This window comes from Numida meleagris, chromosome 8 (genome assembly GCF_002078875.1).
Source record: "Numida meleagris isolate 19003 breed g44 Domestic line chromosome 8, NumMel1.0, whole genome shotgun sequence".
Lineage (NCBI taxonomy): Eukaryota > Metazoa > Chordata > Aves > Galliformes > Numididae > Numida > Numida meleagris.
The window spans coordinates 4,616,717-4,644,686 of record NC_034416.1 but is presented as its reverse complement, the minus strand read 5'-3'; the positions used below and the strand labels follow the sequence as shown (position 1 = coordinate 4,644,686).

Here is a 27,970-nt window from a genome sequence, read left to right as displayed (position 1 = left end):
AAGAAACAAGAAGAAAGTTCAGAATAAAGTCATGCTTCCTCCCCCACTTGTCCCTTAAAGAAAAGAAGAGAAAGAGAGAGAAGGAAGTGTCACTTAACTCAATTGTACCTGCCAGCTAAAAGCAAAGGCTGCTTAAGTGAGTGACCCTAAGTTATCAGGCATATATGGCGTTAATCAGAAGGGTGTGCAGTGCCCAAGAAGAATACTGGTACTGCAGTGACACAACAGCCCTCTCTGCAATGAGGCAGATAATAGATGTTAGTTTACAAACACGAGGGAGAAGTTATTCCGTACAAAAGTTAACAGTCGCTCTTCATCCCTCTAATTTTGGGTTTTCAGTCTCATTTGTAGAGCAGAAGGAGAGGTTTGTGGGCCTTTCCCACCCCCCCATGAAACTGCAGACATTTAAAATTAATATTAAAGCAGGAAATGAAAGAATGGGTTGGTGCGATGCATTTGCAGGGAGAAGTATAGGGAAACAGTGTTAATGTCAGAATCAATCCTTGAGCTATGAATAACTTAACTTCAAAGCTGATGCTACTGTCTGACTCTGAGCACCCTATGTCTTCAAGGAAGATAAAGCCACATATGTAGTCAAACCAATGTTTAATTCAGATTACGCAGAACAATTCAGCATCTTGACTGGAGCCAATTAAACTAGGCTTTCACTGACTGATAGAAATGGCATTTTGAGTCCTTTCTGTGCAAAAAGAGGAAAGTTTGAGAGCATTACAGTTCTGAACCCACAGTTATTGACCTAAGTCATTTTTGCACTTAATACATCAATACCAAGATCTCAATTATGACATTTGATATTCTTTCAAAAGAGGACGAGTCTTTACTTCTAACAGGGACCAAGCCCCCATAGCCCTGCAGACACTACATAGAACTACAGGGAATATTTCCCAATTAAAAACGCAGGTAGAGCACTAAAACAAAGCAACGTTTAGAAAATGCAAATGCTCTGCTCAGGCACTGGGCGTGCATTGAGGTGCATTTCTCTGATCAGTCTCACTGCTGTAATTTAAGAGATGTAGGTAAATCCAGGCCCCGTTCCTGCAAAGCCCAATGGGAAACACAGCCTGGCTGTGCCCATTCCCCCATATCCGAAGCACAAGGACAAGCCCACAAGAAGTGATGCTTAATAGCCAAGCTACCCAGAAACAAAACACTTCTGGTTGACTTAGGAAAGTCAAATGAAGTATGTTGTGTTAAAGACTTCAGAACAAAACACTCTGACTCCGCCACATCGCAGCTTTTCAGAATAACAACTACTGGCACTGTCAACAGTGCATTCAAATCCAAGAATTAACAGGTAATCCCACCAATTTAAGCTTCTTGAGATCCAATTCCATGATAGCAAAAAAACCCATAGGTAATATAAAAGTGTCTATAAAAGGCTACAAATAAGCACAGCTGTATGTTGAGATGAAGTGGTCACCAGGCATCAGAAGGAAATGGCACCACGTGAAGCTTTCAAATGAGCACCTTCACCCCCTCTGCATCACAGCCCTGTTTCTAGAGGGCTGGCCCCAGAGTTGGTTGCAGCCCTCATAACAAATAGAAATAAAAAGTTCTCATGTAGGAAGTAGTGAAAGACTGAGCAGCCTTGGAAGGGAGCAGAAGTCTGAAAGCAGCTGCACTGCCTTCAGTCTAAGCTTTGCTACCAGTATCAGACAAATGGCATGCAAGCCATGTTAACTGCCAATAGTAAACTTCACCAATAGGCAGCCAGAAGCAAAGGGAAACAACAACTGAGCTACTTTCCCAAAAATTCAGGGATTTTCGGGCTAGCTGTACAACTGTACAGCGGAAGAGTCTAGGCTGGTTTGTGTAATAAGAGAAAGATAATAACCCAGGCAGGCAATATATTTCCAAGCACAGCGGTATACTCGGGTATTTTCCTTTCTTCACTCTCATTTGCTTATCAAAATGTCAAACCCGAAGAGCTGACACCGTTCCCAGGGCCGAAGCGCGTCCGGGCCCCGCTCACCCGCAGCCAGGCAGCCCCGGGCCGTGCGGACGGTCCCGTCCCATCGTGGGGCACCCAGCTCGGAGGGGTGAGATTAGCGGAGGGCACAGCCGGGTTTCCTCAGGAGCTCTTCATAATGGACAGCGACTCTACAAAGAGGGATGAAAGAAGAGCGATAAACGTTGTTGTTGTCAGGAAAGAGAGGAGTGCTAAAAGAGCCTTTCAAATAAGCAATTTCCCCTCTCATCAGTATCCTCTTGACTGCTAAGCTCTCCCTTTTGTCTCTTACCTTGAATGGTGATCAGCAATGCATGATCGGCCAAGGGGCATCAGCTGCGAGTCCGACAACACGAGCCAGCTGTAGGCACCAAGGGAAGGAAGGGCAGCCGCCCTCCTTACTGCGTACCCACTTCGTGGAGGAGAAGGAAGAAAAAGCAAAGCATGACAGCTCCATCCGCCTTGCTTCTTTTGGCGAAGGGTATAGGATTTGCCATCCCCTATATTGGGTTCACTTAACATCCCATTTCTGGAACTGATGTGCAGATACCAGGAACTGCACTGCCAAACAAGTTTCCACCATACAATCCTTCACAAGATTTTGGCTTTTATCCTCAAGGATGAGGGTCAGTGGCACTCGCTCTTTGCATGCTTGCCATCCTGCCCTCATACATCTGCACTGCAATCAAGAAGTTTATTCCTTGCAAAGCGTGCAGCATCTTCTGGTCACATTTGTCCTACGCTTCAACTACATAGCACGTGCCTAATAGCACCCTTAGCACAGTCAGAGCACACACTGAGATAAAGGTCAGCAACGATCAGCTTCACATTGAGTAAGAAGCGCCACAGCCAAAAAATGCCAACTCTATTCTAAAATCTTGGTTTCTTATTAATAACAATTCACTTCTGATTACTCAACGTTGCTGTTTAGCCTGGCTGCATGACGAAGGGCTTGCCAGGTTTGTCAGCCATGCAGAGACCCTACCTCACTTCTTTCACTGGTCCAGCATTCAGCACTGTTCAAGGACAGAGCAAGCAGAGTCAAGGCCGAGAGTTATGTCAGGAATTGGCAGTAGACATTTTAAAACCATCAGGAGGCACCTCTTTTCACAACACCCAGCCAATATATTTTTGGCTATAAAACAACTTTTGCAGTCACACAGATTCTGTATTGGTCAACCCCATGAGTTAGCACTATCTTCGCTCCCTGGTTTCTACTTGCTGTGTCATCCTCTGAGCCCAGTGCTGTCATGAGGATTTATACTTGCAAACTGTTTACAAGCCAGAAGCATTGAAAAAGAAAAAAAGGCAGTAACTCTGTCCACAGCCCAGAATTTCCATGGCATGTTGTAGCAAGGCACAAGACCATATCTGAAGTGAGAACAGAGAAACACTGAGTGCTTACACACTCCATATATACCAATCCTGCACATTAGATAAAGAAAACTGGCACATGAGCCTTGCTCATGGCTCTCACAAGGGATTTGCCAACAATTGCATAGCGTTGATTTAATGCAACCCTAATACTCAATTAACACTGGGGACGATCTTTGCTCCTACTCCAATATGGTAGCAAATGCTCAGAGAGCTGCCAAGCTGCTAAACTTACTCGGCTCAGAGCTAAGGGCTTTCTCTGCATGCTCCGCTCCATGGAACAACACCGTTTTCCACCAAGTAAATTCTGAACACTGTTACTGCATTATTCCTTCCAGAACCAGACTTCCCTCTCTCACACAAGTATAAGAATAAAGTTTCAAACAGAACCAACCTTGTTACCATTAGTAACAGCTACTACAAAAATTTAAGTGAGATACCTTCCATTTGAAGACTGTTCTTTGGTCCAAACCCCAGCACAAGCGCACAGTAACTTCAGTGCATGCCATCACTTCAGACTTCTATTTTACATACTCAAAAAAAAAAAAAATGCTTCTTCTATAGAGAGATATGGAGAGCCTTCTGATGATCCTTTCACAAGATACAGCTTCCAAAGGTCGTTTTTCCTAATCCTAACAGATGTTAACCACAGCTATTTTCAAAAATATCTTGCCAGTGGAATGCTGTTTTGTTGTTGTTGAGAAAACAAGAAAGGAGCGTACAGAGTTTAAGCAAAACAGAGCAGAAATTAATAGCCAGTTATATTTTGAGGGGTCATTTTCCTAACAGGATACATTACTAGAACAATTCTCTGAAGAGCTACAGCTTAACAGAGACATCACATATGCTATTTGCACAAATAATTACACATCATTTAGATGTTAGTCTTCTTTCTCAAGGCATGACAAGGGAGTCTGTTCACTTTTTGAGCACATGCAACTCCCATTAACAGTAATGAGAGTGACTTGTATGTATGGGACAGACAGTAGATCCCTTGAGAATCACTGCATTCACCGTACCTTGTCTGGGGAAACAATGGGAATGTAACAAAAAGGCAGACCCTAAAATCAAGGAGGATTCAGCCACTGAACTAACACACCTGACTCCTAGCATTTCTCCCCACTGTGCTACCTCCATCCTCTATGAAACATCGCTTGGGTGCTGCTCATCCTGCTCCCAAACAGCCTGGAGCTGGTCCTGAGTTGCACTGGGGGAATACACCACAATCCATTCACATTGCCCACTTACTCAGGCTCCTGTTTCCCACATGCTACTGAGTGGATCAGATCCAGGTTTTCAGACCGTAAATTTTTACTTTGGACCTTTTCAAAACGGTTGCACTCACTAACAACTAGAACACTACAGCTGCTTCTGCCAGCAGCTCCTGTTAGGGTTACGCCAATCAACACCATTGTTCCTCTGCGGTGTTAGTGCCTTGAGAACTGACATATGCAAAGGAGAGCAGAAGTGCTAATGCTTTTCCACACGAGCGTGCCAGTCATCTCACACCGAGACAGCAGCAGCACATCTCTTAACCGCTCCTTTCCCAAGCCTGCAGCCCTGTCAGAACTGCTGAGCACTGAACAAGCTACCGTCCTCAGCTCCACCAGTGAGGAAAATACATTTCCATGTGCTCACTTTTAATACAGCAGAAGCTCCAACGAAGGAAGGCGGTGGTGGCATTGCTCACACTGGCTCCCTCCCTACAAATGCTCCCCATGATGTGCAGCACTGCTTCATGTCCTAAGCAGTCCTTCACTTACATAAGCTGCTCACTAAATATATCACTTTCCACATCCAACGTCAGCTGATAAATTGCGTTCCCCTTATTTGCACCATTCCATAAACATTATGAGAGTTGGTAAAGAACTTTTTCCAGTGCAAAGTTAAGCCCAAAGACCTAAAGTGCTTCAGAACGCTGCTTCAGCTTGCTGGAGGCTGCCCCTCAGAGGGAAACACAATCGTGTAACCTAAGAAGATATTATTGGAGGAGGCTCCAAAGAGGAATAGAAGCAATGTTTACAAAATCTACTTAGCTTCTCTTTTACTAGTTATCACAAAAGTAGAGCTTAACTTTAGAACCAAATTAAAATATATTATGTCAGAAAAAAACCAGCTTCCAAGATCACAATGCCATATTAAATTCTTTCCCAAGCTCAGTAAACTATGACTTATAAGACTTGTAAAATCTTTACTAGACTCTTGACAGCTCCACATGTGTTTGTGGCAAGAAGAATGGAACCTTTTGCTAAACATCTGCTAAATCTTGTGTCTTGGCTAGAACAACTCTACCCCATAGCAGCACAGTGTCTAACGCTTGCTGACTGCGGTCTGGGACTGGGATGGAATCTGTCTTTCCGTATGAAAACACAATGCTGCTTTGCTATGGTGCTCCATCATTTCCAGCAGCCAGTAACAGCGAGTAAATGGCACAGCTCTTGGGGCAGCTGCACTTCCATGTTGGTGCATCATTCAGCACACAGCTAACAACTACATTCTCAGAGAGGATGCACACGAAGCATCTCTGTACGTGCTGATTTGGAAGCGAGGAGCCCAGCACCTCTGTTTGTGAGCAGCCAGGGTGCAAATCTAGATGACAGCTTAAGAACTGCTGGTAAGTTTAGCCTAAAGAAATGGAGTCTTAAGTTTTTCCAGGACATCACATGTATGTTAAGCAGTTTTACACAAACGTAACCAAGTATTCTGACAAACTATTATGTTTCATGCTTCTAAGTTCACGCTCTCCTGTCATGACTTGAAACCAAGAGAAAACTTAGGTAGGGACACTATCTTCCATTTTTCGGGGGGTCTCACATCTCCTTCTGAAGTATTTTGTAACAGACAGTGCTAGAAACAAGGCACTTGGTTAGTGGTAACTTCAGCACAGTCTAGCATATCATTTTCCATTAGATGCTTTATGAGAAGTCTTTAAGAAGAATATTTCCTTCATAAAGTAGTCATTTTCCTTAATTGAAGGAATTCTGTGACTCACAATAAACCTCTCAAATTCAAAATTAATGATAGTAAAGGGACATCTGAATATCTCATGTTAATATCAGTTGGAATACGTTACTAAATCGATTCAAAACATGGAGTTACTGATGGTTCACTTGCTTACACTCAAAGCAGCTTTCCTGGCTCCAGGAGAACCCAATTACTTTCTGTTGTCCTGAGAGATGAAGAATAAAATCACTGATGTTTTCCTAGTCCACTGCATTTAACTTCACAGCACAAGCCTGCAGAGTGCTAGGAACAGACCTGCAGGAAGGGAGCTTCGTCCCTCTGTACCTGGCAGATATACCTCCTGTGGGTGCAACAAGCAGTTATATATCCACAGACCAGCAGCATTTCCCAGTCTTTAATGATGCAAACTCTCTAGCTCAGCGCACCTTCCTTGAGGCACTAAAAAACTCAAATATTTCTTCAAATCAGCTATGCCAGTTTCCACTTTCTGTGAGCATAATGGATAGCCAGAACTGCTTTTTGCCATTTAATGCCTTTTTCAGCATTTTTTTCCTGACAGTCCTCCCAGTTCCATTGGTAATATACGGACACTTCCCCCATTGCATCTCTACACAGTCACATCACTCTATAGTTACTGAAGTCATGGATCTGACTGATCTTTAACAACTATTTCCTTTCCCTATTGTAAAGTCTACTATTTTCCGAGGCTGTTCCTGTCCTGATATTGGGAAAAAAAAAGATATATCTAACCTGAATACTTTACCTGTGAAGACAACAATGCTCAAGTTATTCTTTCTGGCTTGCTCTTTGTCACATGGTGAATCACAGGGCATGAAATTCAGAACCATTTCTACGTGTATGTCACAAGTACTTTCTCCTTCTGGGATGGATTTTTTCCTCAAACTGGTAAGACACATTGACAGCCTCCTCAAGGATGTTCTTCAGGAAAATTGGCACGATACCAGGGATGTTTCCCCCCTCCAACACCTTCCTCATCTCAGAAGGCAAGAGGATAGGAAGACAAAAAGCATGTCTCCATTCTTACAAAACAAAGATCTCTCACATCTAAACAAGAAAATTCTATGGCAATCTGGGAAATCCAACGCACTGGAAGATGAAAGATAAATTGTGCTATGTGAATGCTGCACATGCTGTTGTTATTATCTCCAAAAGGAGGACCCCATTGTGCTGAATGCTACACATGCTCAAAGTAACAGGCAGTTCCTACCCCAGAGGCCTCATAACCTAAGATAAAAGCAGTATTGTTGTCCCCTTTTCAGAATGGGGAAGCGGGTCTCCAGAATATTCAGCAACTTGAACAAGTTACCCAGTGAAACAGCAGATCTGGGAATTGAACCCAGATTCTCAAGTCTCCATCCCCTGATTTAATCTGCACATCATTACTCAGAATCCTTTTTAATTAAGCAGCAACATCTAAGCTTCAAACTGGTACCCGTGATTATTTCTACTTATTTAATGAGAAAGCAAAATACTTGTTCTATTGTTCATTCCACCATTAATTTCAGATTCCCATAGGAGTAAAACTTTAAGTCTATGTCCAAAAGATGCTACACAGCCACAAATTTGTATTCACTTCACAGTCAATTCCTATGACATATTCCTAAGTGGAATATTTTAGCCTTACCTTAGAATTTAATGTTGTAATCCAGCGAAAAGGATTAATTTGAGAATATTTAGTGCAGTTAGTAAAACATGGGATGTGGTTATCAGACACAGTGAGAGCTTTTAACTGATGGGACATAAAGGGGAAAGGTTCAAAAATCACAGAGATAAAAAAGTAACGCAAAACAGCAACATTAAGGTGTTTGGTAGTTGAAGAAAGGGAAGTTGCTGCAGAAGGTATGGAGGCTGAGACAGGAGACGGAGAGAAGATACAAAGGCCAGACAGCCGCAATTCAAGGAGGAAGAAAAGAGCAGAGCAAGCCAGGTCTGAGCTGTGTAGTACATGGGAAGTAACAATGCAGCTACTTGAAAGTCCCTGTTGATAATTTATATCCCCTAAGTCCAAGTTTAATTGTGTATTGCCATGTAATTATTGCCAAATGGGGAAAGAATTCCTCTCAAGAAGAGCCCAAATGAAAGGTTAAATTGTAAAGAACAACGCACTACAATGGGACTGGGTGCCTTGGGATAGCCCCAGCGAGGAATACAAATGCTTCTGCTCCCGTGTTACTCTTTGGAAAGTTCCTTAGGGCAAGAGAAGTGATCTGGCCACTGAGTACAAGCACAAATGCTGTTGGGTGCACACAGAACTGGGCCAACACCAGCAATGAGTGTGCCCAAAAAAGGAGGCTTTACTAATGAGAAAGATGAGTCAAAGGACTGGCCTAGTAAGAACAAATTACTTACATATTCCAATTCAGAGAGCGCTGACATCTATCTTTAAACAGGCATGTAAAAAATATTACATGCAAGTATAAACAGCAGTAGCATTGTGCTTCACTGCTGGTCACAACTCAGAAAACCACTGGGAACAGAATAGGAGCTACAATTATGTTGCCCTAAAGCCTGACACTACAAACTCAGTTGCACAAAACATTTTGAAAAAATTAAGACATACCTAAAAAAAATTAAAAAAAAAAAAGACTATTGCAGCCATTAGCTTCAAATTCTTGCCTCATTTCACAGGGTAAAATAAGTTGTGAAATCACACATTTCAGAAGCTACCTAAACATTTGCCCACTTAACACTTGAATCCAATCAACATTTCAAGAGTTTTGAAAACGTTTTCTTCTCTTGGAACACTAGAGAAATACATGGACCTAAAACAGAGGAGGGATGCAAGTTCTTTGGAGGCGCACAGAACTGTATTTGCTTTTCTAAGCCTGAAAATAATCTAAGAGCAAACTCACTGATGTAGAGCAGCTGAGAAGATGTACACTCTGAAACTGTGACCTTTAGAGGACTGAATTCTGGGCCTAACAGGAAAGCTGAGGTGAAGAAGACATTTGCACAGCAAGAAGGCAGACAGGAAGCTGCACCCTGGGGAGTCATGAAGTTTGTACAGGAATAAGAGAATGAAAACTCATAATGAAGTTCAGATACTTTGGGACGGGGAAGAGGAATATAGTCTTGCCAAACTGGATGGCTCTACCACAACGGAAAATGGCCCTCCTCACATTCCAAGAGTTGTCTGGATTGCAGTAAGTTCTTCCAACAATTGTAAAGGAAATACCCAGACTGAATTCTACTCCCATATAGTGAGCTTCATGAGACAGCAATCAAAGTTGATTTGTTCTCAATATGTGACCAGAAGTTTGGTTTTGGCCATGTTTTTAGAGAACTAGTCACAAAAGGTCAGAAGCATAGGAGGAGGGTGCAGGGCTCTCCCAGCAGAACAGACCACTACTGAATTAACCTGGAGGTCACCATAGCAATCAGAGCAAAATGCTAAACATGTTGGAGAAAACACTGAATTCAGCTTTTAAAAGAACTGATTTTTATTCCTCCCTCAGGAGCAGAGACTGGGAAGTGCCTCCCACTGTAGCTCTTGGGACCTATCATCACTAGAAACCGAGATTGCACTGAACATTCTGAATGCGTGTGTAAACAGACTGCTCTTTTTGTTGGTGGCATTAAGCCATTCTTCTGGCCCATTTGAGATCACTGAGTTTTAAATCATTGAACTCCATTTATTCTGTAGACTTCTTAGACTTTGTGAATAAAAAAATAGATAGGTCTACAAAACAGTGGAATATGGACCCCATATTTCCAAACTGGGCATTTCCTGTATCCTTCCAAAGTGAGGAAGTGTGAAGTTATGTTGGATTACTGAAGATGTACAGGAAAATGTCTCTGGTAATGTCTAGCACTTCAGCTTTGTCAGTCCCTAGAGCTTTCTGGCTTCACAGCAAGAAAACGTTAAATATTTTTAATCGTTACCTCAAGAAAATGAAGTTTGCAGGGTTTTTATTTGGACAAGTGTTTAAAAAAAAAGCCAACTGATATAAATTTTGTTCTATTCTTTGAGGAGAAGAAAACATTCTCCCACTAAATGTCTTCAAAGACAAGCAAAATTTCCTGAGAAATTTCAACTAACTGTTTCAAGAACAGTTCTGTAAATCTCACTCTTCCTATGCAAAGTGCTATGCATTATCAGCATCCGCACATAGAGATCTTAATCACTACTGAATGAAAGTAACATGTGAAAATTAACAGAAGTTTCTGCCAATACCTTCCTTTCCTTCTGGGAATGCTGCAGCAGCTCAAGTCAGCCTCGTTATTCTGTTATTTCATTTATTTTCTGGATAGCAACATGTAAACCTTTCAGTGTTGCTAAGTTTGAGAGGAAAGATCACTCGTCTCTCAATCTTCTCCTTGTTAATTTGTCATCAAGTGTTTGGGAGGAAAAATCAAATAAGAGAAAAACATATTCTCCCAGGAAAAGTCAGATCTGGGACACTGCTAGGAAAAATAATTGGTCCCATTATTATCATTGTCTCTAGGTTTACACTTCAGGGAGAAATAAGTCTGAGGAGCTGGTTACACTGGTGATGGAGATAAAGAAAAGAAGAAATTCCCACAGTGTGAGCAAGGCTTAACACACTTGGAGAACGTGACCACACACAATACACATTACAGTGGGGAAGAACAAAGCAACCTCAGGAAGTGTCCCCGATTGTGTTCAGCTGATTGAGGACATATGCCAACGAGCCTCTGCTTGTTCAGAGAAGCTTTGCAACTTGGGTAAGTCACATTTACATAACACAGTTAAGGATATCGAATGGTTCAGGTCTATTGGACTAGATTCTATTTAAAACTTGCATTCAGAACAATGTCAGATGCAAGATTCAGGCAATTTTGTTGCTTCCATCCAGTTCAACCCAGGGACAGCTTTTCTCTCTCTAGTTGCCAGCATCACCTCGGTGTTAGGTCAGCAGTGCCAAAGGGAGCCTTGGAGAACAGCTCGCCAGCACAAGGATGGCTCAATTCTCTCCTCAGCCTAATAAGAAGGTATTACGTTTCTCTACAAATCATTCAAACTTCTGTAGAGAAGCATTAAAAAAAAGTCACGGTGGTGTTTAAAAAAGATAAACTAAACATAGTACTTGGAGAACTTGTAAGGCTTCCTGTAAATTAAACTGAACCTTTTTACATAATAGATCGCTCACAGCTATTTGTAAGGAAGTGACAAAGCTGCTGCAGATCTTAAGATATTATAGCAAGGTTCACAGATGCACTTATGTAAATATTTTCTGACAACTCAGCTGCTACTGAAAACATTTTTTGAAGTTATCAAAAAGAATTTAAAGTGTTTTCCACTCTAGTCATTAACTATGCATTTGCAAAAAGGCTCCATCAGAATGGCTGAGCAAAGGATCACTTCTACAGAAGGCACAAACCAAGACAGCCTACACTACAACAGGGCCACGTGTGTGGGGTCAGGCTTCCCAGTCATCAAGCTGCCAGATACAATCCTATGCCAATGTAGACAAAGCAGTTAATGTTATATGTGAGACATCAAGAGTCAGGGCCTGACCATGCTCATCTTCACCAACTGCTGCACTGAGGCAGGATGCTCTACCCAAAGCCAACGCCTCTTCCTTGTCACACAAAGCAGAAATCCTACATGGCCTGGCAATGCTCTGTTAGCATAGGCAGTGCCATTCAGCTGCCTTGTTTCCTTTGGTGTTTTTCTCTCCAGATATTTAAACTGAATATATATATATTTACTGTTTAGAACATACGAAAAATTTATTAAGTGCAGACAACACAACAGAAACCATGAAGAGCAGCCTATCAATGGTTTACTGCCCTAGCAATCCTCCAGGAATCATTATGCGGACACACCAGGCCCAAAGCTATTCAATTCTGCATTTGGGTCTCAGATTCAAAACAGAAAGCATGTGAAGACATCTGTCTGCAGACAGCTTTCCCTACTGGGTACACTCCAAGACACCTCAAGCATGCAAGACATAAGATATTACTGCTAAGGTCAGCAAGAATTGACATTGCTAAAAGGAGTTTACTATAGCTCTGTTTCAGATGGTATGATGACTTGGTGTTTGAGGCTCAGTACCAGTTGCCTGTTTCTTGCCCACGTAGCACATCCTTTGAGATGTGAGGGTGAAGGATGGGACAAACCCACACTGATACAGGGAAGGTCAGGTGATAGCAAATTGCCAGGAGACTGTATCTGAGGTATGAAAATTGCCTGACAGCTCCTCAACCATATAATTCATTCCTCTTCTCACAACAGCAGAGTGCAGCTCTCACTGCAGAACAGATCTTCAGGGCAACCTGCTTTCAGAGTTCAGTATCACATAGTACTAGGGATGCTCAGAGAAGTGTAAAAGACAACAGGCATATTTACAGCACCATCTCCTGACCAAAGTACCCAATTAATTATTTAAAAAAATCATACACGGCAAAAAAAAAAAAGATACTTAAATCAATTTACATTTTTGTGTGCTCACATATCAGTCCCATACAGGGACTTGAGCAAGTGCTTGCTATTCTAATAGAATTGATTCATGTCTTTTTACTTGGTTCCTTTTAATTGTTATTTGATTTCCCTGTACAGGTAAGGGCAATATTTATAATACAGTCCAGCACACCAACAGATCAGGTGGGTCACTCCATCCTGAGGAGATGAAACAGATTCTTCCCTCCAGAGGAAGAAGCCACACTTGAAGCCAGGGAATAGTCCATGCCCAGCACACTGTCTCCCAACTATAAAAAGGAGTATAGTAAGTTTAAACCTACAAACATCCCTCACCAGTTTTTCCTGTGTTATCTGAATATGCACGTGCAAGTTTGAGCACTTTGGCACTGCAGCTGTGACACTTATTTTTCTATGAAGGTTCATGCTATAGAGCTTCAGCAACAAGCACTGCAGTGGACACTCCTCTGACTCTTTCCCCACAGAGCTGGGGTGATGTCCTGATGTGCTACTGAAGCCCAAAACAGAATTGCAGTGATTTCAGCAAGGCCTGAATTTCACCCTAGTTTTAAAGGCATCTCATTTTTGGCTGGCAAGATTTCAGCACTTCAATTCCCAGAAGCTGAACCACAAATCCCTCTTCTCCTCCCACACAGCTGCTCCAGAACTCCCAGAGCTCCTCTAAGGCAACAGCTGAGCAGGCTTCCTCAGGAAGACACAGGGCTTTGCTTGCAGGAGATCCCCATTTCCCCAGCCCATCTTCCAGCTCCAGAAAGCCAATTTGTAACAATCTTCAAATTATTAGGAATAGACACACCCTGTGGGCTTACCAAGCCCTGACACCCCCCAGGCTCTGCATACTGCTGCCCACAGCGACCCACTCCTTGCATTTCCCACACCCCATTGAAGGGAGCACAGCCCTGGCATGGGCAGGAGCACTGAGCTATGGCCAAGTCCAGGCACAGCAAAAGACCACAGAAAGCTAAGGATGTGGTGTTCAGCTCAGGAATCTGCAGCAGTCCTGTGAAGGCACAGCACTGGGATCCAGCTCAGGGCATGACTCTCCCCCAGCGCTTGTTTTTAAAGAAAGCACACATTAAACACAGATAAAGAAATCACCATGACAGGAAGAGGATAAATCAAGTATTGTCCAACCAATAATTAAGAACTCTGCTTCTTGGTTTCCCCAGGTGTCTCCCGGATACAGAGCCTGCCCCAACCATCTGGCCATCAAACACAGAAACAAGACAGAAACAGCCTAGCAGAGAGAAAGCAGAATTTAGCAGGGCAAAGCAAAGGATAAATGCATCCTCAAGAGAAGAAAGCGTCACTGTGATTGGAACCAAAAGAGTCAGAGGCTTTCAGACTAGGAGCTTAAAAATATACATATCTACCAACCATCCTCAGGCATTGGCACATTCATTTCAGGTGCCTTTGACCAAACCTGGTAGTCCCAGCAAAGCGAGCAGCTGAAGTATCATGGTGACATGGGCACAGCATTGCCAGCAGGAGCAACCTGCCCTGAGAGAAGCCCAAGAAAACCATGTCATGTCTGGCTTAACGTGGCTGCATCATCACACAGGTTAAAGCAGGAGTTGGTTTGTTCGAGGGCCAAGCACAGCGCTGGCTGGCAGGTTGTGGAGGAGTTAAACCCTCGTTCTGCAGAGCCCCGTGCTTTAAGCCCAGTCATCCTACTGGCTATGGAAATACTCCCACATGCACCAGTCCTTAAGGGATAGGGGACTCTCTGTAGCTCAGTCTGGTAGAAAAATCAGAATTCCTGGGTTTTTGTTTTTTTTTTCTGGTCAATCTCATTACTTTTTACTCACGGTACTGTAAAGCCCAGAGAGGTTTCAGTGAGAAGTTGGAGCCACTATGCACTAACTACTGTTTCACTCAATAGCAAAAAGACAGCCCTTGACCAGAGTTCTTGCCTCCCTAATAGGGAACATTTTGACAAAGAGTCACAAGATCACACACTGGAGTCAGTTCACGCAAAATCACAGAAATGTAGGGAGTTGGAAAGGACTTCTGGCTGTCATCTAGTCCAACTACGTTGTGAGCAGATTAAGCCTCCCAGGTTAACCCAGCATGAAGTGACACATGCCAGCAGGATGCTGGTGTGATTTCTTCACCCTTTATGTGCTCAATATAACGCTGTGCCACCTCTGGGCTCCAGCCCCTCATTTCTCCATATGTTACATCAAGGAGTGTTGGCTGCCATATCCTTGCTATAACCTGAGCCACACGCACACATAAACAAAGGTAAATCAGTTTTCTATCCGTGGTGACTTTTCTGTCCCTGGTGGGATTCCACGCACCCAGCAGTGCTGATGTCCAGCCAGGGTCAGTTGGTCAGTCAGCATGAGTCTGACCATGTATTCCGATTAACCATGTGAAAGATCCCCACAAGACTTCCTTAAACAACAAATGCTTCACATATGTTACACATCTTAAGGCCCCCATCACAGCACAGCATTCAGCAGGGAGCTGCCATCTCATCCAACACACAGCAGCACAGCAAAAGTCATCCTGTTTGAGGCAGGAAAGAAAAAATCCAAATTGCAAAGCACTTCTAAACAGGGCCCATACAGCAGCTCCCAGGAGTGAGACAGGGCACTAGAGCCCTTTATGAGTCGCAGCTCCCTGTCTGCATGAACAAGGCTGACAATCCCCAGAGCCTTTCCTCAGCACCACAGCGACCAGCTCCCCTGGGTGCTATCTCCCAAAGGTCACCGCAGCAGTAATATGAAATGAGGCCCCACGAGCCCTGGGATGTAGCTTTTTCTAGCCCAGCCCTTTCAGCAGAGGACAGCCCCATCCCTGCAGTCCCATCCACAGAGCAGCTCTCTCTCGGCTTCATGCCTCCTACCTTCCCTGTGTGGCAGCTGTGCCACTATTGAAGAGGTGATTAGGCCCTCCCTGAGCCCTTTGCAGGCTACTGCCATTGATGTGCCCCACAAATGTATTCTGCTTTATTTGCCAAAAAACGTGCAGGATCTATAAAAGAGGAAGCCATTCTTCAATAGCTTCTAAAATGACTTTTGCTCCCTTCCCTAAAATGTTGCAACATAAATTAGGGCAGATATGGGTTGCTAAAGGAAGCTCCTTTGTCCCTGCTATGTTAGAAGAAAGAAATAATTGTTGGCTTTCCATCAGCCAGCAGGAGAAGCGGCTGAAGTGCCATGCCAAAAGGATTAGCACCTCTCTGTACTTCTTTGTGGACAGCTATGATCTGCTGTTCTCCAAGTCGGTGTTTCTTTATTACAGCACATATCAAAAGAACACCATTCATTGTTTAGAATATGCTCCTTATTTCACATCAGAAAAGGGAAAATGATAGGAACACAAGGGCTCAAAGTTTGGAAGATGAAAAGGAAAACACAATAAAGACAGTCATCTGAGCTTACGAGACTCTGACATGTCACAGCTGTAAGCACTGAATCATCTCCTTGGTATACCTTGTGAACCACTTCCACTTCAAAAATAAAAATAAAGCGCCAGGTTTCTTTATGTTCTCGACAAAATCTGCAGCGCATGGCATTGAGCTGTGTCACATTACTTCCCCTACAGGTGACCTGGGAGGGATTTTTAGAAAATCGATTTCTGTTTACCTTCATCTGTTTCTTTACAATGGACAAATAAAGTCTGAAGGATCCTTCCCTCCCTCAAAATCTCCTCCTCACCCACTGCCATCGATCTATTTTATTTCTCAGTGGCATTAGGATCACTGGGTACAGTCTCACGCCTGTATATTGACTGGTCTCACTCACCTGTTGTGATGTTTTCTAGAGGGACGGAGTGCTAGGGACATCAAGCCAAAATGTATCCTTTCCTTGGATGTTTAAGGGAGCCCGTGATTAAGGCTAAAAGAAGGCTCAGCAGCTCCTGGTGCACAGAGCTATACATACACCCCCCCATTCAGCTTGTCAATCTCCGGTAGGACACCAGGCAATACACTACAAGCCCACCAGATCTCACTGGGAGGGGTGGAGCTGATGCCTAGACCATCCCTGCTTTTGGAAATCTCCCTGTAGCAACAACCAGAATTTGGAAGGTTTGCAGCTTCTGTGTTTCATCTGCACCGTAAGCTTTACTATTTTTATGTCCACATGAGCATGAGGCATCACTGGCCTTTTCTCCTTCAGAAGGCTCAGAAAGATGAGCACTACATGTGCACTGACCACCACCATGGCCCAGCCTTCACCCTAAGGACAGCACAAAAGACTTCTTCGGACCCCTCTTGCTCCAAATCCAACAGGAGCAGGATGAGCGTATCTCCAAGCAGGTCTCTAGATGAAAACATTCTGCCTTAATATTGAAATTTCCAGTGACAATACATTCACCACATTCCCCAGCAAAGGATTCCAATGTTAAGCACTCCTGATGTGAAGAGAGTACCTTTTTGACTGCACCTTCCTACCTCAAGGAATTGGGCTACATTATGCCTTTCTTCACCAGACCAAAGAGCACTCTAGAATGAAATATCTGCTCCTATGTAAGCAGGTGCAAACTGTGAGCATCCAACAGGGTCTTAATTTGCTTGATTGAAAGGTGCTTACCGATGCCTTACCTGCTCACAGCTGCTCTGAGCTTGCTGTAGTGCTCTTCTTAGAGAGGGAACACCAGCATTGTAGCAAAAAGCAACTTAATAATTCCCTATTCTGAATGAATGCCACCGGCTGGCAGCCCTTGCCAAGTATTAAGAAGGTGCTAAGACCTCAGTCATTTACCATCAAACTTTGCATCCATGCACAAGAACAGGGAGCCAGTAGGCTTTACTAAATCAGGTGGTAGGCAGGCACACACAAATCCTGAGTCTCCAGTTTTTCCAGTGACCAGCATCTCCGCTGCTCTCATTTCTGCTGGAGATGAGTGACTTGCAGCCAGTGAAACCTGCCAGCTGTCTCTGTTAATGGGATGCCATTGGGCTGCATCTCCCTTTGGGAGCCAAGCTGCCCACCTTCATCGCACTGCTCCCCACCCTGCCGCCATGCCCAGATGTTCAGCTTCACAGCCCTGACCTAATCCCAGAGATAAGTCATCGATCAGGTATACCCAGGTCTCCCCAGTTTTTGTTTTCAGTATGGATTGGTCTCCCTTAGTCCAATTGGCAATGAACAGGGAACCTGCAGGCACAGATCCACTTGTCCTCGAGCCCCACAAAGCAGAGTCACAGAGCAGGGCCTGGTGGCCGCTGGGTCACTAGCCCAGGGCTGCCCACAAAGCACGCAGGACTCCCGCGGGTGACAGGCTGAAGGAGTTCTGAGAGCCAGAACAAAGCCCAGAGCACTAACTATCTAACTGGTAATTACTTTCTGGTGAAGACTGAAAAATGGGTCATTAAAACCATATTAAACCGTTTTCATTAATACAAAAACCTGATTTACATTTTTTTTTCCCACAGAGCCATTATGTTCCAAACGCGCTGCACGGATGATTTGTTTAATCACAACCACATGGAATAGCAATTTTAAGGGCCTGTGACAATCACTTTTTTAACCAGGAAACCTGGTTTGCAATAATTGTCATGTTTTCTGCTAGCCACCCTTCCCACTGCTGTCATAAACCCGCTCCTTTCTACACACATTGCCTTCCTAGTTGCACATAAAAGCACCACAATCCACTGATACAATTAATAACACTGAATATTTAGGTCAACGTCAGTTCTATTAATTTTATCTCTTAAAGACTCGCACATTTTCTAAACAAGTCTAGCCCTTTGGGGGGTTAAACTGTAATTTGCAGTCTGGTTGCAAGTCCCTATCACATAATAGATCAATTAGGTTGAACACTCTAGTATATTAATCTTATTCACACATAGTAAAGGCAAATATGGCTAATTACTGTATTACAATATTGCCTGCTTTTCCCAAATATGTATTAAGGAAAAAGGGGAGTTTATTATATTGAACTATCAAATAAAAATTATCTTGATATTAAACTGACAGTGAAGATGAATGCTTGTACTAATCCGCCTGTTTTATTTTTTCCCTAAATCAATATCCATTGGAAGATCTGTTTATTATTACTAATGCACTGGATTTGTAAAAGGGGCTTTCCTGTCAAGAACTCAGCAGTTCCACTTAAAGCAGTTTCTCTGTCATGGCATTCTGTGAAACAGAAGCAGAGTTTCTTTTGTCGTCTCTATCAGCTCTATGTTTGTATTTTCAGGTTATGAATTCATGGGTATGATTTCAGTGACTCCAGAGAAAGGTAGGTTGCTATCCAAGCCTATTTTCTGTGCCTCTCCCTGCAAACTTGCATAGCCAGAGGGGTTGTCTCCGCAATGGAATTAAATGAACTCAGTTTTCAAAACTACTAAGTTGATCAAGATCAGACTGGTCAGTGGAAACAAAGAAAAGTCATGGTTAGCACTAAGTTCCCCCCAGGCAAGCTGAGGTGAGCCTGAACAGGATTTGTCCTTAGCTGGTACCTGCTCATTAGCGAATGCAGACAATTCCACCCATGGGCTCATAATAAAATGGGACAAAAAAGTACTGTAAGAAGTCACCTAGTCTGCCTCAAGGCACTGTGAAAAATGAGCTTAAATGCAACTACTTAACCTAGTAGAGACCTAATTCTACTCCCCGTTCCGTCACCCATCTGCTGTGGGACCAAGTCGCTTCCTCTCATTCCCCACGGCGGTGATTTCCCCCAGCCCTTCTCATGGAGTTCCTACTCAAGACCCCAGAAGGCAGGAATTCCCCCTCCCGCCTGCACGGCACCTACACAGTGGGGCTCCACAGGAGCCCGTGCTCCAGGCATCACTGTAGTCAGATTTTACACGCTATTAGTAGCAAAGAGAGGGCACAAATTAAAAGGATGGCTGTGCTTAGTGCTTCCTTAATGTCTTGCACATTTGAATCTTCCAGCAATAGTTCACAAGCTGCGAATTTGTTAAAGTGGAAACCAGGCCAATAAAAATAAAGACAAAAATAATCTAAATGCTTTGGCTGCTGCAACTGAAGTCTTGTAGTCTTGTATGAAACACCTGACAAAAATGTGGAGATTCATTTGCCCGTATAACAGACGGTAAACTCAACAAAAGAATGTGACTTAAAAAAAAAGGAAAAAAGGTGCTATTTCCTCTACCCTGCTGCAGCATACGGAACAGCTTGGATCCCAGACTCGTTCTGTGGGACACCGCCGAAAACAGGTTCTTTAGCAGTGTTTACGCTAAGCACCTACGCATCCCAGGAGCCAGTCCCTCAAAGACTGACTGCACCACATGAAACACGTTGGTGTGGGATTATTTATACAGTTCCAGATCCAGGCACACTCCCACATACAGGAAAGAGGCACAGCCACGGAGGACGAAAGAGCCAAACCGTTGATTTCCTGCCTTTGGCTGACATCACTGGTTTACTATTTGCTATTGGAAGCCTCCTCACTTGGAAGCATTTAGCAGACTTCTCGTATCTCTTCTTTGCAAGCCTTGAGAAGATAGGCTATTCTCAGGTGATCCACAAAATAAAATATTCCAGAATTGATTCTGCTGAGAGCTTACACAGCTGCATGCATTATAAATTATTATTTCTGCCTCGAAAAACTTTATTACACAGTCTGAGGCTACGTTTGGTCATTTCCACACACAGCTAGAGCTATTCCCAGCTAAAGCTGCTTCAAAACATGTAGCAGTTCCTTAAGCAAATCTCATTTCTAGAGTGGGTCATCAAAGGTCAGGAACCATTTGGGTTCTTCTTCTCCCCCCACAGGCTTTCAACATGAAACTGCACAGATTAATAATATACCTGTATCTCATATGGAGTCAAAGCTTGGATTATTCATGTGGCAGTAGCACAACCTGCCAGAGGGTTATTGTCTTCACAGTGCCAGAAGTTCCAAAGGAGCCAGACTCACCCCATTCAAAAGAACTGCAACATTTGAGGATTCCTGAAGACAGGAAAATTTCTCCAAAAGAATCTCCCAAACGTTAAGGATACATCTCCCACTTCCCAGAGACACTTCCATTGGGCAACAGCCCTCAGAGTGGAACAAAATGGCTAAAGGAGCTGGAGCTGATCGACTTCCATCCCTGTCCAGGGTGAAGAGAGAAATCAGCTCCTCAAGACTCATATTTTCAGGCAAGAATATGTGCTGTCTTCAACAGACAACTGCATTATGAGAACCCCAAAGTCATCCTGCAGCCACAGGCTCTAGTGTAGGATTTGCTAATGCCACAGCCACCAAGAACTATTTTTAGGTTTGCAAGCTTCTGCCTTGGTTGTACTCACTTGCACGTATTTCATCTGTTTTCCCCTGAAATTAGGTGTCTTTTGCTTGACCCATGAAGCCCATTCTACAGAAATGAGGGACAGAGAGCCTTGAACCCTAGAACAAGCCAAGTATGAGCACATCCAACAAGTCCTTAACCCAAAACAACTGCAAGCAGAGGTTTATGAGCTAGGTGCACCCCCTGGAAGCTTAACTATTTTTGGAACTGCAAATACAAGATCTTTAAAATGATTTTTGTCTGTGCTTTTACAATTGAAAAATTGTTGATGAAAAATGTTACCTTTACAGGTCAATTGCTTATGACTTAGGACCTCCAGGTCTTTCCTCCTATTATTTTTTTCTTCCAAGGATAAAACAGGGAAAGACACAGACATGCGACTTGTTGCTACTGGACATTCAAATGAGCCACTTTCAGGATTTGCCTTTGTTCTGCAGAAGTTCTGCATTGCGTATTATTTATAAGTATGCAGCCAGCCATCAGCACAGCAGGACATATTTTTAAAGACTCCAAAGGAGTCAAGCATGTCAATAACGAGGAAATCAAAAGAGGATTCATACGGAACACACATGAGATCATTTGGAGAGTTTTATAAAGTATTCTATAGAAGAAACATTAACATTCAAAGGAAAGTTAAACTCATGCAAGGATTTGCAAGGAACCTTAAGAGTTAATGCTCTCTCCCTCCATTAAGCACATCAGGAGTGTTCTTTTTCTAATGAGTTAACCTCTTATTATTCAAGTTTAATGGGGACACACTTGTTTAACCCTATAGCCTCAGGAGTCAGAATTTCTGGTGTTAATTATATGGCATATATGCAGACTTTGGTAGCAGTGTGAAATGGCAGCTACTACTAAACCTTGAAACTTGGAATATTCAGCGAACCTTGGTCTGCTTCACAGAAAAAAATATATATATACTTGAAGATCTCCATTCCCCACAGTTCCTGGATACCCAGACCTTGTCCTCAGTGCAGGGCAGTGAGCAGCCAGCTTAGCACGTACCTCTTTCCCTATAGCTAGTTTGGCCACGTGCAAATTGAACAGGCATGGGGCTGCCAGGAGAGCACTTCACAACCAGCAGGGCAATGTTGCCTTTCCTGTGTCAGGAAAGGGAAGTGATCCAGACAGATCTCACACCAGCGTAGAAATTCCACCGTGGACTTCCAATTTTCACTCAGATGCATGCACAGCACTTGCACTCTGCTAAAACATCCCTACCTGCTTTGTTGTTTGTTTGCTTTGTTGTTTTGTGTTTTTTTTCTTATTCAAGAAATTCTTATTTAACGTCAGGCTCCTCAGGAAGAGTGGGATCCACACTGTAACAGGATCTCCAGCAACACCATAGAGCTGCTTTAAGCAAGCAGCCAGCCCAGAGATCAGGCACCATTACCTATATCAGGCAGTGAGCAAGGAGTACTACTTGGGGCCTGCATCAGAAGGAAACAGCCCCTCAGAAACCTCCTCCCTTATTTTTCACATCTGAAAAGATGAGAACTCTGCAAACACAAAGAAGTTTGGAACCAGGGTTACCTCGGTTGTCCATTTGATGATCATGCAGATCCAAAAGAGCAAAATACCCACTTAGTAATGGGTGAATGGGGTCATTAAAACCATATTAAATCATTTTCATTAATGCAAAAACCTGGGCATTTGAATATGTAGAGGGACATAGACAAAACAAGCTGTAGCAGTTTTCTCAAAAGTGATCACCTAAAACAGTCTCTTAGCCCATTTTTTGTTATCCCTGCCAAAGAATTTACTAGTCGCAAGTTGGAGGCAGGGGCACATAAAATAAGTAGGATTTACCTTTAGTTTCATGATGCAAGTCACTGTTTGTTTAAACAATGACCAACTGTTGTCTTTGGTGGTGTCATGGATTCAGCATCTCCCCTCCACCTTCATTCTCTGCCAAATCTCAGACATCTCCAAAGGAAGGAGGCTATTTGTAGCAAAACAATAGTTAGCAGGAGGCAGAATTTCCACTTCTTAATATGATAATCTGAAATGACAGCAAAGGAGGGCGAATTGCTTCCAGAATGGGAGATCGGGTCCAATTGCCTCCAGTACGCAGCAGCACATAACTGAGCTCCTCTGGATCAGGGAAGAAGTTGTACTTCGATCTCTGGAAGCCAAACTGCACCCTGCAGTTGTATTCTTCTTTGCCATTTTAGGCGGTAGACAAAATTACCTAGGAAAGCCAGCCAGAATAAATTTAGCGCTCAAAGTTTGCTTCAATTCCAAGAGATGGAAGGTACACACACAAGCCCCTCTTAATCAAATCAAGGAGGTGTTCCTGGACCTGGAGAAGCAAGATTCCTCCACACCCCTACCAGCATAAGCAGATCAGAGCTGCAAGTCCAAAAGCTCCTTCCTGTGACCATCACAAGAAGCTCCTATACTTCCACCCTCTTACAGATCAGCTGAGCTGATAACCTGCTATATCCACCTTGCTTATTGCAATGAATAAATACATCAGTAATTAATTGCAAGTAAGATGATTTGCACTTCTGTAGGGCTCTTCCTCCAAGGAGCTCGTTAATGGTACCAGTCTTGCAACAGCCATTATTCTCCCATTTCACAGATACTCCTCTCCATCACATCCAGCAGTGAACTGCCACCTCCAGAGGCCCTGGGACAGCCCAGCAGGACAGACAGGTTGATGCTGAACACCTGTGCTCAACCCACTGGGCTGCACTTCATCCAAGTGAAAAATGCATCACACGCTCCCTTCCCAGCCACCTTAGGAGTGATAGTTTTGTTTAAATCTCAGTCTCGTGAGAGATGCAGGTTTCTTTCTGCTGTGCAATGCTATAGAAAAGACAAGGGTTTTGGGGTAGTGGGCGGAGTCAAGCACCAGGGAAACGTGGTTACTTCTAAATAATGGTACAGCCATGCATGGCTTGTGAACCATGGTTAATTTAATACCCACACGTGCTCATTAGAGCTATTCATGCATCCACTGCAATCAGCTTGTTTACACCCTTATCAGTGACAACTTTCAGATTATTACTTTAGGAAAGCCCCTTCATTCGTTGGGATTATATTACCAAAACACTTTCTCTGCTGCTGGGGGAAAACAAGCACTTACTGGAAGACAAGGCAGTGCAGCTGAAAGTCACCGTGTTCGCTTCTGAAGCTATGTCTCATCAGGAGCCCTGCAGGATCGTTCTAGGAGGCCCTGGTGCTCTGAGCATTTCCTGGGTGCCCTATACAGCGCGTCTGGTGCCCCTGAGGTGCCTCTGTGGTTACTGTCCCCACGCGTGGCAGGAGCCATCAGTGTCCCCATCAGCCAGTGCTGCTCACTCAGGCCCACGTAACCACCTCAGCACCAATGCACTGTTGACTCACCAGTAAATGAAAGCTTAATTTGAGTTGCCATGTTTTTAGTCACAACAATAATTCCTCACACATCTTGTTAGACACCAAGTTCACAACAAAACTGCTTGCAGGTTGGACTGGATGACCTTCCAGATGACAGGGGAGTTGGACTAGAAGACCTCTAAGGCTCCCTTCCAACTCAAACAATTCTATGATTCAAAGTCATCATCTGATAATCTTCATCTTAGGCTGGAGCAGCATTCAGCTGCAAACAAAGAGCTGATTAACAACTGGTTAATAGCAGTTCATAACATCCTCAAGTACTCTCTCTATGGCATATGTGCCATTATTTCCCAGGAGGAGATTTTAACACTGTTACCATTTTATAGAGCTAAAAAGGTTGTGTTAATAAAATACATAATTGAAATTCACCCCTCTTTTCATACGAAGAAGCTATGAAACTTTTGTACTGTCTGTCCTAAATATTTTTTGTATTCTACAGTTCTAACAGTTCCCCCAAACAAGTTTCAAGCTGACACATAAATCAGTGTATTTCTTTAGTGGCTATTTCTGTACAGGCAGACAAGTTAATCTAGGTTATGGCATCTAACTACAAAGTATCCTACAGATTGCTTTTATACATTCGCCAAATTCTTTCCAAAATGCGGCATGGAAGAAGTAATAGATAAAGAAATTGAACCCTGAAAAAAAAAGAAAACAAAAAAATAATATTCGTCTGTATTTTTTTCCAGCTCACCAATACTCCTGTTTTTTTTTCCCCCCACGTATAGTTCCAATTTTCCAGTATAAATCTCACAATGCACTGTTTTTTTTCCAGATTAAAGCCTCAGTGACAGAGAGGAGATTCTCTCACACCCTCAGCAGACACTGCAATAACAAGCTGTTGAAAGAAGGAACCTAGCATGAACTGCTCTGGGAGACAGCGCTCAGCACCAAGCAGGCGTTGCGCAGTCTGGGTATGGGGAGGAGGGCTCCAGCCAGCCACCGCTGTCTCTTCAGCCTGATTTTCCTCTATATTAGTCCAAGGCTTGTTCTATAAACTAAAAGCCAGATGAAGCTAACCCACTGGCTCCATCTTCCCCTTTTCTACAAATAGGTGCTCATCTTTAATGCTGACACAAAGGTCACTGAACTACCTGGGCAAGTTGTGCTCTGCTGCACCAAACCATGAGAGCTTGGACTCAGCCCAAGGCACTGAGACCAGCCAGGTCTGCTCTTCAGGGCCAGATCTGTCTCCAGGAAGCAGCCTAGACCTATTAGCTCTTGCCCAGAACCCGCAGAGATACTCAAGGCTCTTCTCACATCAAGGCTGTAAGCATCCATTCCTGGAGTTGTCGTGACCAAGTTACAGGAGTCTTTTGACAGAAAAATCCTGCGGGGGTTCACTAATGCACAGAAACCAGATCATGATCTGTAATTCTGGTACCATGGCTTGGACAAGGTGAAAAAACACCAGTCTGACGGACAGAACAAAACAAGTATAACCCGCATTCTGCAAAAGAACAGATTCCGCTGATCAGCCTGCTCCTCCCAGCGCCAATGAGAGCACTGCCATCACCTCCGATGGGATTAGTGCTCAGCTCTAGATAACTAGCTAAGTGGAAACCACAGCACATGCATTGCAGCTGAAGCCTCTGGAGCTGCAAAGCAGAAATAGAAAGCTCTGAGCCAAGCTCTGTCTCCTTTACTCACTCATCCTTCCTTCACCTCAAGCAAGCGCAATCCCAGCCACAAAAACAACCCATTTGCTGCCTAGCGGATTCTTGGTCATTGATGCTGGATTCCCAAAATTTACTAACCGTGTTTAGCTGTAAACAGAGATCTGTCTCCAGGGAGGACCTCAGACCTGTGAGGGGCAGACCAAGCAAGGCAGCTTGGCACTGATAGCACCAACACAAAGATAAACTCAGAGGAGCACAGCAGTGCTGACACAGTGCTGGCACCAACGCCAAGTGCAGCAGCAAGGCTAAGAGCCAGCGAGCCTCCCCAGTATGAGAAAGGTTAGATGCTGCGGGCACTCGCAGTGTCCCAGATGTCAGAGCAGATCAGTGCAGGGGTAGCAGGGGTGCTGCGACCCTGGGTAGGGCTGGGTAACAATGCAGGGCACAGACAGAGCAGGGGCTGGTCATTAAAGCTTGAATAGGCAGAAAGGAAAAGGAATCTCCTAATCATTTCCTTTAGCCATCTCAGCTCCCCTCCCATCCTTTCCTCCCCCCCTCCTGGCCTTTTGAAGATGCTTGCTAATAAGTGTTAACGAGTTGCCTGACAAAGGAGGAGAAGGGGGAGGGGGACAACACTGGTGAGGAAGAAAAGGAACCAGACAGAGGTCTGGGAATACCATGGTGGATTCTGGATATAAAGGATTCCTGGGACAGGACCACCAGCTCTAGCAGGCCCATTTCAAGAGCTGACCTCTTGCTTATTGCTTTTTTTTTTTCTATATATATATTTTTTTGCACATCACATGTCTCCTTTCCCTTCTTCCAGTCCACGTAGGATATGCCTACAGCTCACACGCATCAGCTCACCACTGTGTCAGTGCCACCACCTCCTTCAGTTCCACCACTTGTTTTCTCCTTCTTCCTTTCAGACCCCTCTGATGTGGGCCAGGACACAGCTACACACACTAAAACACCCTGGGTGGCTCTGTGCACTCTGTCCTTTCTGGCAGCCCCAAGAACACAACTCTCCCACAGCCAGGCAAACAAAAAATACTCTGCATTTTCCAATCACCTCTACAGCAGCTGCTCCTCCCACCCTGAAGGATTCACCATCTCTACCACCTTCGCCTAGTACAACCTGAAAGGCTGATGTTCCTATACCCCACAGCACTTACCAGTTGCACAGGACCGCAGATCCCACCTGAACTTTCCTCTGAGTGTTGCTGCTCCCCTGCCCCAATGGGAATTGTATTTCTCATCCTTTTTGCACTGGACCAACAGCTACAGAAGGCTGTGAGACAACAGAGAATCAGACCCGGCATCCTTTCCCATGAGGGTTTATCCCATCCAGGTTCTGTTACAGCTCCATTTGGATGGCTCCATCACCCCAGCTGAACAGCCTGCCTTCCTCAGAAGGAACAGCAGCACAGGAGGGAATGCCATAGAGCCTGAGGCCACATCCACCTCACCATCACCTTAAAGATGGGAGCCTTTAATTGTAAAAGAGCACCACAGTACAGGATTCCAGTGGGCAGCACAAAGAATAGTGCATCTCAGCCAACAGCGTGAGCCTCATCTTGCAACCAAAGCCACCAAGCAGCAACACTGCAGAAGGCCTTTCTGCTAACACAGTAATACGCACAGCCCCCACCCCCAAAGCAATGAGCTCATTTCTCCCAGCTGGCCCATCTCAGTTCTCCCATAGGCTACTACCTGCAGCACAGGGTGCTAAGGGACTGATGAATTCCTTCCCTGCAAGACTCTGGAGGTTTGGAGCAGCCTGTGGCAGCCCTCATCTGCACTTCCCTTTCCCAACACCTCTAAGATGAATAAATGTTCCTCCTCCTGACATAAACACGTTAAAGGATCTTGTCTACAGAACAAGATCATCTGGATGCTCACTCCATTTGGCAAATCATTCTCCTCACTTATATTCCTAAAAGCAAAATTGAGCTTCCAAACACAAATCTGGTTCAACGTTACATCTCAGCCCTGAAGAACCTCCCACAACCACCCCTGTT

The 27,970-nt window shown here is 44.0% G+C and overlaps 1 long non-coding RNA gene across 2 annotated transcripts; it reads right to left on the bottom strand.

Moving 5' to 3' along the window:
• On the bottom strand, positions 139–27,970 carry LOC110403472. 2 transcript variants are annotated; one of them, XR_002441685.1, is made up of 4 exons: positions 27,663–27,970; positions 27,125–27,240; positions 2,262–2,381; positions 139–2,121 (listed from the first exon to the last, which is right to left on the bottom strand). It is a non-coding gene; the product is annotated as an uncharacterized LOC110403472 (long non-coding RNA). The 2 variants fall into 2 exon arrangements; XR_002441686.1 differs by lacking the exon at positions 27,663–27,970 and adding an exon at positions 27,425–27,544.